The sequence below is a fragment of the Myodes glareolus genome, chromosome 20 (genome assembly GCF_982192425.1).
Source record: "Myodes glareolus chromosome 20, mMyoGla1.1, whole genome shotgun sequence".
Classification (NCBI taxonomy): domain Eukaryota; kingdom Metazoa; phylum Chordata; class Mammalia; order Rodentia; family Cricetidae; genus Myodes; species Myodes glareolus.
The window spans coordinates 15,482,706-15,494,262 of NC_142045.1; the positions used below are offsets into that span (position 1 = coordinate 15,482,706).

General features: G+C 37.4%; 1 long non-coding RNA gene across 2 annotated transcripts; it reads left to right on the plus strand.

Annotated features, from left to right (window-relative positions):
- The first annotated feature begins 2,042 nt into the window (after positions 1–2,042).
- LOC146890097 (uncharacterized) lies at positions 2,043–10,507 on the plus strand. Of its 2 annotated transcripts, none has more exons than XR_014999371.1 (3): positions 2,043–2,122; positions 9,121–9,263; positions 10,026–10,507. It is a non-coding gene; the product is annotated as an uncharacterized LOC146890097 (long non-coding RNA). The 2 variants fall into 2 exon arrangements; XR_014999370.1 differs by lacking the exon at positions 2,043–2,122 and adding an exon at positions 8,648–8,770.
- The last annotated feature ends 1,050 nt before the right edge of the window (positions 10,508–11,557 follow it).

The window sequence follows — 11,557 nt, forward strand, 5'->3', positions numbered from 1 at the left end:
ATTACTTTCATATTAGCCTCTGTGATTTAGTAAGGGACTTTTGCAGAGTATGAGCCAGTAGCATTTTTGTTCATATAAGACAAATTATATTAGCGGATAAGAGCAATGATACAAGGAGAAAAAGGGGAAGATGTTAACACGTTTGACCTCCGGTAGTATAAAGTGTAAAAAATGAATTTTGTGAAACTCAGTTAATAAAGCTTATTAGACAATAGTTAGTCCAGTGATTTTGAAAAATGAAAAATAAATTATTGTTTAAACATGGATAGTATTCTATGTCAAAATACAGTGTCAATGCAAAGGAGCAAATGAGGAGGAATTGACATACTTTTTTGGATTTCTAATGTGTATAATTGAACAGCAATAACTAAATTATGTTCACTTCCTTTAACATATTCTCAGCAGTTATCATAACATGCTTTTGCAATGGAGAAAGGTAAGATTTCAAAAAAAAGCCAATTTCTCAGAGTAAAAAGAAGAAAGACAATGAACAAAATAAGGATAGTTGAAAGTCCATCCTGTTTTGCAAAAATATTCTAGACAAAAGACATTTGCAATAATCTGTTACACTACTTATCGAAAGATAAATTAGAGGATCAAATTTATATTCTTCCAGTAATATATAAAAAACTTATTTGAGAATAGAAAATCATCTTGAGCCATTTAAAGTAACTGATACCAGTAGTGTATCAAAGCAAATTGTAATTTAGCTGCTGCACAGCCCTAGTAAGATGCTATTCTATACAAAAGTCAAACACTAGTTTTGAGTCCTTGATTGAAACCATACCATTTTGGAAGAGGGAATCTTAGTGGAGAAGCGCTACCAACAGACTGACATGTAGGAAAGTTAGTGGCACATTTTCTTGATTGATAGTTGGTATGGGTAGGCCCACCCCACAATTGGTGGTGCCACCTTGGACAGGAGGTATGAAATGACATCATAAAGTAGACTGAGTGAACCGTGAAGAGAGACCTACTGAGCTGCCTCTTCCATGACCCCTCCTACAGTTCCTGCCTCCAGGTTCCTGCCCTGCTTGAATTCTTACCATGACTTTCTCTGCAAGTATAAGATGAAATGAACTCTTTCCTGCCTAGGTTGTTTTGAGCAATGGTGTTTTATCACAACAATAGAAACACTAACTAAGACAGGATGGTTCTTATGCACATAAAGTGGAGTTGTATGGTGTCCTTTTGGAAAGCCTGTGGGATACGATTTTATATGATTTGATTCAACAATGCTCAGTGTATCTTTAAACAAGGACTCAGAATTGAGAAGGAAGTCGAGAATATAAGGTTAAAAAAATTGCTAGGTAACAAAAAAATTGTATGTTCCACCTTTAACAGAGTTTAATTTTTTCCAAAAGGAAAACTATGACATCACTGTCTGTTCCTGTCCATCTTCCATTTTTTGTTAGCTTTGCCTAGAAACTTTAGAGGTCATACACACTGGAGTAATGCAAAGGATTAAAGATTTTAATAAATTTTGTGAAGATAATTTACCTCCATTGTGATTTTGTTTACTATAATAAAGATTATGACACTGTATGATTATAAAATCATTTTTTGTAAGAGTCACATGAAGGGTGGGACTTGTGAAATTCATCAAACATTATTTCCTTTAAGGTCACAAATTGAGGATGGAGACTTAAGGAAATCCAAACAGAATATTTTTAAGGAAAATTCCATGTTGTAATAAGCCCTGCCTAACAACTATAAAAGGATACACACGTCATGAATTATTTGTTTATCTTTGTGTTGCTATTAGCTTTCTTGAGTGTAACAGGTCTGTATGTAGGGAGACCTTACAGGCACAGCCTAGGGTCTTTAATGAATATAATAAATTTTATCACTTTTCTCAGACCATTGTTTGACTCTGTGTTATAAATCGCAATTGAGAAAATGCCTCCTTGTAAGACTGGCCCGTAGACAAGTCTGTAGGTTATTCTCTTGGTTAATGATTAATACAGGGGACTCAGCTCACTAATGGGGTAGTGTCACTCAAGGGCAAGCATTATAAAAGGATTAAGAAGCAGAGAGAGTAAGCCATAGGGAGCAACTCAATAAGGAGTGTAGCACCACGATTCTGCTTCGGTTCTTGCCTCTAGACTCACTCTCTCTTGAGGTACCCTGAATTTCCTTGTGATGCAGTGTATGTAATCTGAGAGTTGGTAGATGAAAGAAACCCTTTTGTCGGCAAGTTGCTTTTGGTGTTTTATCACAGTATGTATTTGTGCCAGTTTAATTGGTTATTGCTGTGACAGATGTGACTATGTGTTTTTGGTAGGATTTTGGTAGCATTTGAATTTGAGGTGGGGAAGCCATTGAGTCAACAGAGCTCAGTGAACTATTGTGTGGGAGCATAAATAACAGGAAAGTTGAAAGAAATGCAAATGGTGAAGGCCTGAGTTGAAAAGTTCAGAAACAAATTTGAGAATCTCTTAAAAACTCTATTGATATGATTTGATATTTTGGATTAATAATTCTTCCTTCTTTTCAGTTTGGATTGAAGAACTGTCTGGGTTTACAAAGAAATCACTACCACTGAGGTAGAATCTTCTGGGAAGTGTCTCTTCAGGGTCAACACACAGATACTATGGTCCAGGCAGACCAATATTGTACATTGTGTTAGCAGCTGAACTTGATAATAGCTAAAAGTTTCCTGGTTGGTTTTGGTTTTGAAGAGGCCACGGAGAGCAGCTGAAGCTTAACATTAGGAGAGAACATGAAAGGCCATTGCTAAAAGTTCACTGTTAATTTTTGGAGAAGTCACCTTAGGATTGAAAGTATCATGTGGAGTGGTTGAGGGTTAGAGTCCCCGAAGAAGGTCCCCCAGAGGTAATGGTAAAGATGAAGAACAGTTGCAGAAGATTCTCTTGCACTGTGAAGAAGACAGAATCATGGGAAAACCAGCAATGACAGCAACAGCTACTGAATGGAGCTGTCTGTCTTGGTGACGTAGAGCCAGAGAAATGCTTATGTCCTTTATCTAGACCAGGTAAAAGATGACAACTCACCTATAGGTACTGTCCCATATTAAGACATTTCAGGGTTGTCCCTACCTTTGGCCATTTTTTTTTAATGGAGGAGCATCCTGTATCACACACAAAATCTCCAGAACGACAAAGAAGTTTCCTTATAATTTTACCTAAATCAGCACAAGGTTGGGTTAAGACCAAAAACCACATTTTTATGAGTTTCTTACTGCAACATGGGCCTCAAGACTGTGACTTCTGTAAAAAGCTACTGGTAATACAAGCTATTAGCCCAGAAGACTCGCACTGTGTGTGTTCCCCCGGCATCAGAAGTCCTGTCCGCAGGCATACTAGAGACAGGAATGACTAGGAAACACTCAAAGTTAGGTCACATCAGACTTGCATTAAGTTTCAGGGCAAATAAAAACAAGTACTATTCTGTTCTACTTTGAGTGAGAAAAGAATCTCACTGCACTACATTGTCTGAGGTTAAAATACTCTTTTGGGAAGTAGACCCAGAATCACCTACATATATTCTATTATGTTCATGCAATGTATTTTGATCATCGCTTCCTCTACCCCAATGCCTTTTATATCCTCCCCACCTACCCTACTCCATGCCCTTTCTTTTCTCTCTTTATTTTAAAAACAAGCAAACAAAAATCCCCAAATGAACCAGAGCATAAAACAATAGAAAAAAACACAAGAAACACACACCAAAACTAAAACAAACAAACAAGCACAAAGTTCATATCATCACAAATTAGGAAACCATAGTATACAAGCAAAAGATCAGTAGGACAAAAATAAAATGCCTGAAAAAGGCCAGATGACACAAAAAAGTCTACAGAAATACCATTGAGTTTGTTTTGTGGTGGCATCTACAGCTGAGTTTGTGGTGTACCCTTAAGTGCTTATTATACCCAGTGAGACTCCATTGGAGAAAAATAAATTGTCTCTTGAAGGCAAATGTCAATTGAAGATAGCTTCTTGGTTAGGGATAGGAGATCACGTCTACTTGTGTCTTTCAGCACTGGGACTCCATCTGTCTTGGACTTGTGCAGGCCCTATGGATGCTGCCGTAGTCTCTGTGAGTTCATATGGGCATCAATCCTATTGCATCTGGAAGCCACTCTTTCCTTGGTGGTGTCTTTCATTCCCACTAATGTTTATTATCATTCTTCCTCCTCTTCCAGAAAATTCCCTGAGCCCTGAAGGAAGGGGTTTGATGAAGACATCCAGTTTGAACTAATGTTTCAAGGTCTCTCATTCTCAGCAAATTTCCCAATTGTGGTTCTCTGTTTTAATTCCAACTCCTGCAGGAGGAAGTTTTTCTGATGAGAGCCGAATGAACTCTGTCTGTCTGTCTGTCTGTCTATCTATCTATCTATCTATCTATTGTTATAACAGAATATAACATTAGGTTACACATAATGATATTTTTTTTTGGCCACATTCATTTTGCAGAAAAGTAGTATATGGTTTCGCACAGGTCCATGGCCTATTCAGTCCCATGTTTTCGAGCATCCAAGCAGTGTCAGTTATGAGTTCCACCTCCAAGAGTGAAACTTAAATCCAATCAGAGGAAGATTGATCACTCCTATGACATTTGCTACTCTTTTCCCAGCATGACTTGTAGGCAGATCTTCATTGTGTATCACAGGATTTGTCGGTTCATTCATTTTCTCTTCCAGTAGCATGCATAGTACCTTTCAATACCATAAACAGTATTCAGTTGGGGTGAAGTCTCTAGGCAGGCACCAGCTAGATATCATGCATGGTGAAATATGTAAGTGTTGTCTACAATAATAGGAATTTACCACCAGTTTGTGAAGAGCAACCTACAGCCTTGGCAATAATGGACTGGTTCTTTATTGGGTCATATCTAGACCTTGTGAATACAAGGCCCTGTGTTTTCTTTGTGGTGCACCATGATACACACCAAAGCCAGGAGTAATATAGGCTAAAACCTGATCCTGCCCCACTTTAGGGTGGTTTCTGCCTGGTACTTGGGCCATTCAAAATTCCTTAGAGTACTATCTTCTAAGTGTGTTTATTGAGGTTGGGAAATAGAGGGTGCAGACATTTTCTTGACTAAAATTGGTCCTAACATATATTTGAGACTTACAGCTGGTGTGAACCACACAGGTTAAGGAGTTAGGCAGGTATTTCTCCATGTTCACTCAATATCCATAAATTATATCAACCAAACTGAAGCCTGTTCTATAGATACAGATCTCTGAAAGATCCTAGAATCAGTTTAGAGGCCCCCTCGGTGAGGCTTGGCTGGTTTGGAGGTCCATCAGTTTCTCTTGGATGTGTGATCTCTTCACTGGACAGCTTGGCCTTGAGATAAAACTCTGGGCCATGTCTTCTGCCATACTCACAAGTGGGTACTGTACCACACTGCACTGTGGTGAATCAGTTTGGGGAGGTTTGCAGTCTCTCTCTCTCTCTCTCTCTCTCTCTCTCTCTCTCTCTCTCTCTCTCTGATGATTGAGCTATCCAAGTTCTAAAGAATTAGTCTGTACACACTGATCTGGAAATGTAAATTGTGGGGACTTTGCCCAATACTGACGTATATAATGATGCTTATGGTCCTAGGTTTCAAGTTGAAAGTTTGTTAGAGTCTCTCAACCAAAGCTGAAGGTGTATTTTTCATGGATGAGTGGCTTGGAATATAGTACTTCCTTCTTATAATCCCCTACACACACACACACACACACACACACACACACATTTACTCTCATCTGCTTTCCTCCACTTTTGTTGGTAGTTTGGCAAGTGAATAATAGTTCATCTTATTACAACTATGTCTATGGGGTGTACTTGACAAAGGAATTTGTGCAGCTACAATCTTTCTTAGCCTTTTTGCTTAGGATAATTGAAATTATTTTATCTTCATCAGCAGGTATATATCCTTATATTCAACTTTATATTTAAGCTTATATTTAAGTTTATCCCTAATGAAGTGTTTATTAAATATATGATGTGGAAAGCCTAAAAGATATGAGGACCATATAAAAGAAGAACTTTACTCAGCAAAATATCAAAGTGTATTAATAGCATCTCTTAAAGTTTGCATATAAATAAAGAACTAATAATACTTTACTAGTGAATACATTTTATTATCATTATTAACTAAATTTTCATGGCTTTAACTTTTTATGAAATATTTATTTATACATATGGAAACAAAGTTTTCAATAGATGATTTTCTTCAGATGAGCTCTTCCAATTGCTTCTACCATAAAACACCTCACAAAAGTTGTGTTGGGGTATATCCATTGGTATATCCAATGAATTGACTTGCATTATGACTTGCTGTGGTTTTTCTGTAATGGTTACTGTTTGTTGTAGAGAAAAGTTTCTTTGATGAGGGTCAAGAGTTACACTTAATGTGGTTAGAAAAGTAAGTTTCAGAACATAGTTTGAAATTATGTTAGTCTAGTAAAGTAAAGGTAGCAGGGTCTCTTCAAAGAGCCATGTCCTCAATAGTCCAGTGTAGTGGGCCGGTTTCTAGTGTCATACATGATTCCCCTCCTAATGTCTGGGACTTACGTCCAATTAGTCAGCTATTGTTACTACCAAAACATGAGTGCCACGATTGTGTGTTTAGAGATATCATGCCATGCCAGACATTGTGCCTAAATAATACCTGAAAAATGATGATATCAATAGGAATGCTAACACAAAAGAGAAATCTTATGGGATGCCTCCCTAGACAAAGAACTACAGTTAGCTAATAACTGTTGAGAGATGGGGAATTGGCGTCTTTCATGGATCAGCCCCGTAATTGGTTACCCCAAGCAAGGTTATCATACACACACAGCCACACTAAACAGAGTGCTCACAGTCTATTTACATACTTAAGAATATTTTATGCATATCCTAATAATAATAAAAGAAGGCATCAATTTTAGAGGGAGTAAAGAGGAGATCATGAAGGAGTTGAAGGGAAGACAGGGGAGGGTGAGGGAAATAATATTTCAATTAAAAGTTTTAATAAAAAAGAAGAAAATAGCTTGTAAGAGAAAAGAGGGAAATGTAAGTCGTTGGTTTGACATAACTCACTGCGTTTTCAGACACCATTGATTATCTTGTTAGAGAATGAGTGGGTAATCTTGGTTTAGCATAAATAATATTTTATTATAGCCTTGAATCTACTGTAACACATATAATTAAATTTATGGATACGGATATAGTGTGGGTAAAGGGATTTAATTATTCTCTTTTTCTAGATAGTGAGTTTTGAAGTACTCTGACGTTATTTTACCTGTCATTGATTTTTATAAAGCATATATTTGGAAAATAGTTGCCATTTGGTAAACATGTTTAAAACTAATTCTTCTTAAGGATTATTGAAAGGGTTAAAAGAAACTCATACAAGGAAATATTTAAATAACTAGTTATTTTAGTAATGAAAATGAAATACAGACAAGCACAGCAAGACCTTATGCATATAATGAGAGAACTTGAAACATTCAGCCCTAAATGGGGCTTCTCCATCAAATCCCTCCTCTGCTCAGAGCCCAGGAGCTCCCCACCCCCACTCCCAGAAGAAAAGTCAGAAAGAGTGAAAGGGTGAAAGAGCCTGGTGGTTGTTATGCAGAGTTTGATGTCTCTGGGAGGCCTGCTCTTTTCCTAAGACAAACAGAGAAGTGGATGGGGGGGGGGGAGAGGACAGTGGAGGTAAGGAAAACTAAGGTCAGAAGATTTAAAGTATGAGAGAAGAATTAAAAAGAAAACAAAAAACTAGAAATGATGGAAGACACCAAGAAAACAAAGATTCTCTAAACCTACCTGATGTAATCTCACAGAGCTTGAGGCAGTCTGCTCCAGGTCCTCTGGATGTAGGGATTTGTGGGGTGTGAACCAGTGTGTGTCTGATTCATGTGCTTTTTCCCTTCTGATTTTCTGTTGTGTCATACTTCAATGTGATAGTTTCTGTCTCAGCTTATTGTATTTTATTTTATTATGTTTGGCTGTTATTTCTTACAGGCCTGTTTTTTTCTGATGAGAGACAGGAAGAGGGTTTCAGATGGAGGGCAGGTGGGGGTGAACTAGGAAGAATAGAGGAAGGGACACTGTAATCAGGATATTAAATGAGAAAAAGATTTACTTTCAACTAAAAAATTAAAAAGAAATACTTAAATAACTAGAATTTTTCCTAAAATTAAGCTATATTTTAATGCATTTTCAGTTTTTGTGAGCAGGTATGTGTATATGGATACCTATGTGTACAAATATCTGCACGTGTGTATGTGAGAGTACATAGTTTTGTGTGTGCTCAAACATGTGGAGGAAGCTCAAAGACTTTTCTCAATCACTCTCTACGTCTTAATCATATCTCAGCAACACTCCTTCCCTCCAACTTTCACTACCCCTCCCTAGCATAGCTCCTATCTCTCCCAATTTCAGGGCCTGTTTTTTATTTTTATACCTCACTAAATCAAACCTTTATAAATCTCAAATACTTATTCTTCTTTATGGAGTTGTATATTTGCATAGTGTGGATTAAAATATGCTCTGTTCAGAGAATGCTTATTTTGCTTACCACATCTAAATGTTCTGGAAAATAATATTTGGACACTGTAACTATGTATTACTTTCATTGGTTAATAAATAGCTCAATGGCCTATAGCTGGGCAGGAAGTGACTGATCTGGAGAGCCAAACTAGAACATGCGGGGAAGAAGGACAGAGTCTGAGGATTCTTGAGCAAGATGCAGAGGGAACGGAAAATGTGCCTGCCATACTGAGATAAGGACCAAGCCACATGGTAGAACACAGATAAAAGTATGGGTTAATTTAAGTTATAAGAGCTAGTTAATAATAAGCTAAGCTTTTGGCTGAGCAGTTACAATTAAGTCTCTGTTGCTTATTTGGAAGCCTCAGGCAGGACACAGAAATTTCTGCCTATAAAACTGCTTAACACTCTCTACCACAAGATAAATAACAAAGAAAAAAAGAAGACTACTTGAGATTTCATCTTATATGAATGAGAATGGCTAAAGATTAAGAAAACAATAGATGGGGTTGGAGCAATGATTAAATAGTTAAGAGCACTGACCGCTTTTGAAGATTCAGGTTTGGAGACCTCTCTTCTCCACCCCCCCATAAATAAATACCATTGCCTTTCTTCTTAGTTGCCCATTAGAACTTCATGATAATAACTTTTCTCTGAAGATGCCATACACATTGATCACCGAACATCAAGAAGTTGTCGATGACCACAAAGGTCTCTTGCCATTGGCGAGCTATCATACTTCTGGAAGGTGCTATGAAAGAGGTAAGGGCACTCATCAACAGGTTGACTCAGTTGTTAACCCTATGAACTCTAACAGTGAGCAGCACAGCAATAGTGGCATGGATGCTATGGGGGAATGGGATAATATCTAGCTGGATTTAAGGCACACCCATCATGTACCTATTACTGTAGATCTGACAAAGAACTCATAGTTTCAGGAGTAAATCTATTACTCTGGTTTTGGACATGGTTTCCAACTGCCTCCATAACTTTCTATTCATCCCTAGATTAGTGACATTCTCAGACTTCATCAGACAGAATTTGTGAAGTGGGTAGTGGTTAATACTAAGACTTGCCTTTAGTTAACGTGCAGAGCTAAGTGACTGGGGAGTGCTCAGCCACAAATAAGACATTTGCTGCATTCATAAAAATCTGAGGATACCTGGATAAACATGCCATGACCAACCAAGTCTACTTTCCAGTGTAGACTACAAGGAGGTGCATGAGCTTGGCCCCTAATTTAGTAGCTATAGATTGTTGATGATTTCTGTGGAAGAGTAAAAAATTTTCATTAAAGATTTTATTGCTGCTAGTTCAACCAAAGTCCAGTGATGTGTACATACCCAGATTCCAGGGGAAGTAAACTAGGAATTCAGGGGTTAATTAAAAATAAGGGAGAGAGATTAGGTTTGATTGGTCAAGATGTTGGGGTGGACCTGGGAGGAGTCAAGAGAAGCTGGGAGCAAAATGTTCAAAATACATTGCATGAAATTCTTGAAGCACTAATAAAATCTTTACTGCTAGGTGGTGGTGGCACACACTTTTAATCCCAGCACCCAGGAGGCAGAGACAGAAGGATCTCTGTGAGTTCGAGGCCAACTTGGTCTACAAGAGCTAGTGCCAGGACAGGCTCCAAAGCTACACAGAGAAACCCTGTGTCAAAAAACCAAAAATAAATATACAAATAATAAAAATAATAAAATAAAATATTTATTACAAGTAAAATAAAAAATTCAAATGGATATTCAACATAGTCACAAATTGGACAACTATTGTTGGATTTTGCTGTATGTTATTTGATAAAACTGTATTACTTTAATGTGCATATATTGCCACTTTACTAAAGTTTTCCAATGTCCTATTAATTAATTTGGGGGAACATTTAAAAATCATCATAATAAAGTTTGCATGCAGTATATACAGAAGTAAGTGAATCAAGCATGTTATATGAGCTGAATCAAATTTGTTTTGCAAACTTAGATAATAAATTTTCATGAGTCTGACAATGAAGTGTTACTTAAATTTGTGTCATATTTCTTGATTCCCTTGTCCTCATTCTGCTCCTGGAAAAAGCAAATCAAGTATAATTTTTACAGTATCATTAAAATATTCTGAGTAACATATTATTTAAGATATTCTGCTTCTTTTGTTTGTTTGCTTTGTTTTTTGAGACATAATTTCTCTATGTAGCATTGGCTGTCATAGAAATCTCTCTGTGAACCAGGTTTGTCTTGAACTCAGAGAGATCTACCTCCTTGTGCTGCAATTAAAAGCCTGTGATACCACTGCCCAGGGGATATTCTGCCTCTTAAACCAACTCTCTAAACTCATATTTTGGATTATTTTTTCTTAAATTTTTCATCAAATGTGCAATTTCCCCTCCTACCTCTCTTTCTAGTTACTCCCCATGACCCTCCCACCATGCACTCTTTCTCTGTTACTATTCAGAAAAGGGTAGACCTCCCATAGATATCAGCTGCCCAGGGGAGGTGTAATGCCTCATCTCCCATGTGCTGCGATTAGAGGAGTTGGGCCAGCTCTCTCAACCTCATGGCCTCAGGGGTCAGTTCTGTCATCTGCAACAGGTAGCAAGGGGCATTGGGAGGAAGAGCATTTTTTTCCTCACCCATGCAACCCTATGGCAGTTGAGGGGGAGGTGGGGTCAGTCCTTGTAATCTCATGTTCCTCAGGTCTGTTCATGTGCACCCGACAGTAGAGGATATGTACTCTTAAGTTCCATGTTTTCGTACTTCCTCACTCAATCATATCACCACTGGACAACAGAGTAAATTAATAGTGATTTTCTTTATTTCTGAGTCTGTCACATGTGTGTCCTGAAGCCTGTATATCAAAAATAGTACATAATGTACTATATTTGATTTAATTCCTTTAATTAAATTATTTAGTTAAATTTATTTTATTCAATCTCATTTCTCCTTATTCCTAAGCTACTTCCTCCAGTGTTTTTGTTTGCTGTTTGCCTTTCTTGTATGACTGCTTTGCTTTTTATTGAATAGAAGTAGAAATACAGGGAGACATACGATATTAAATTGAGT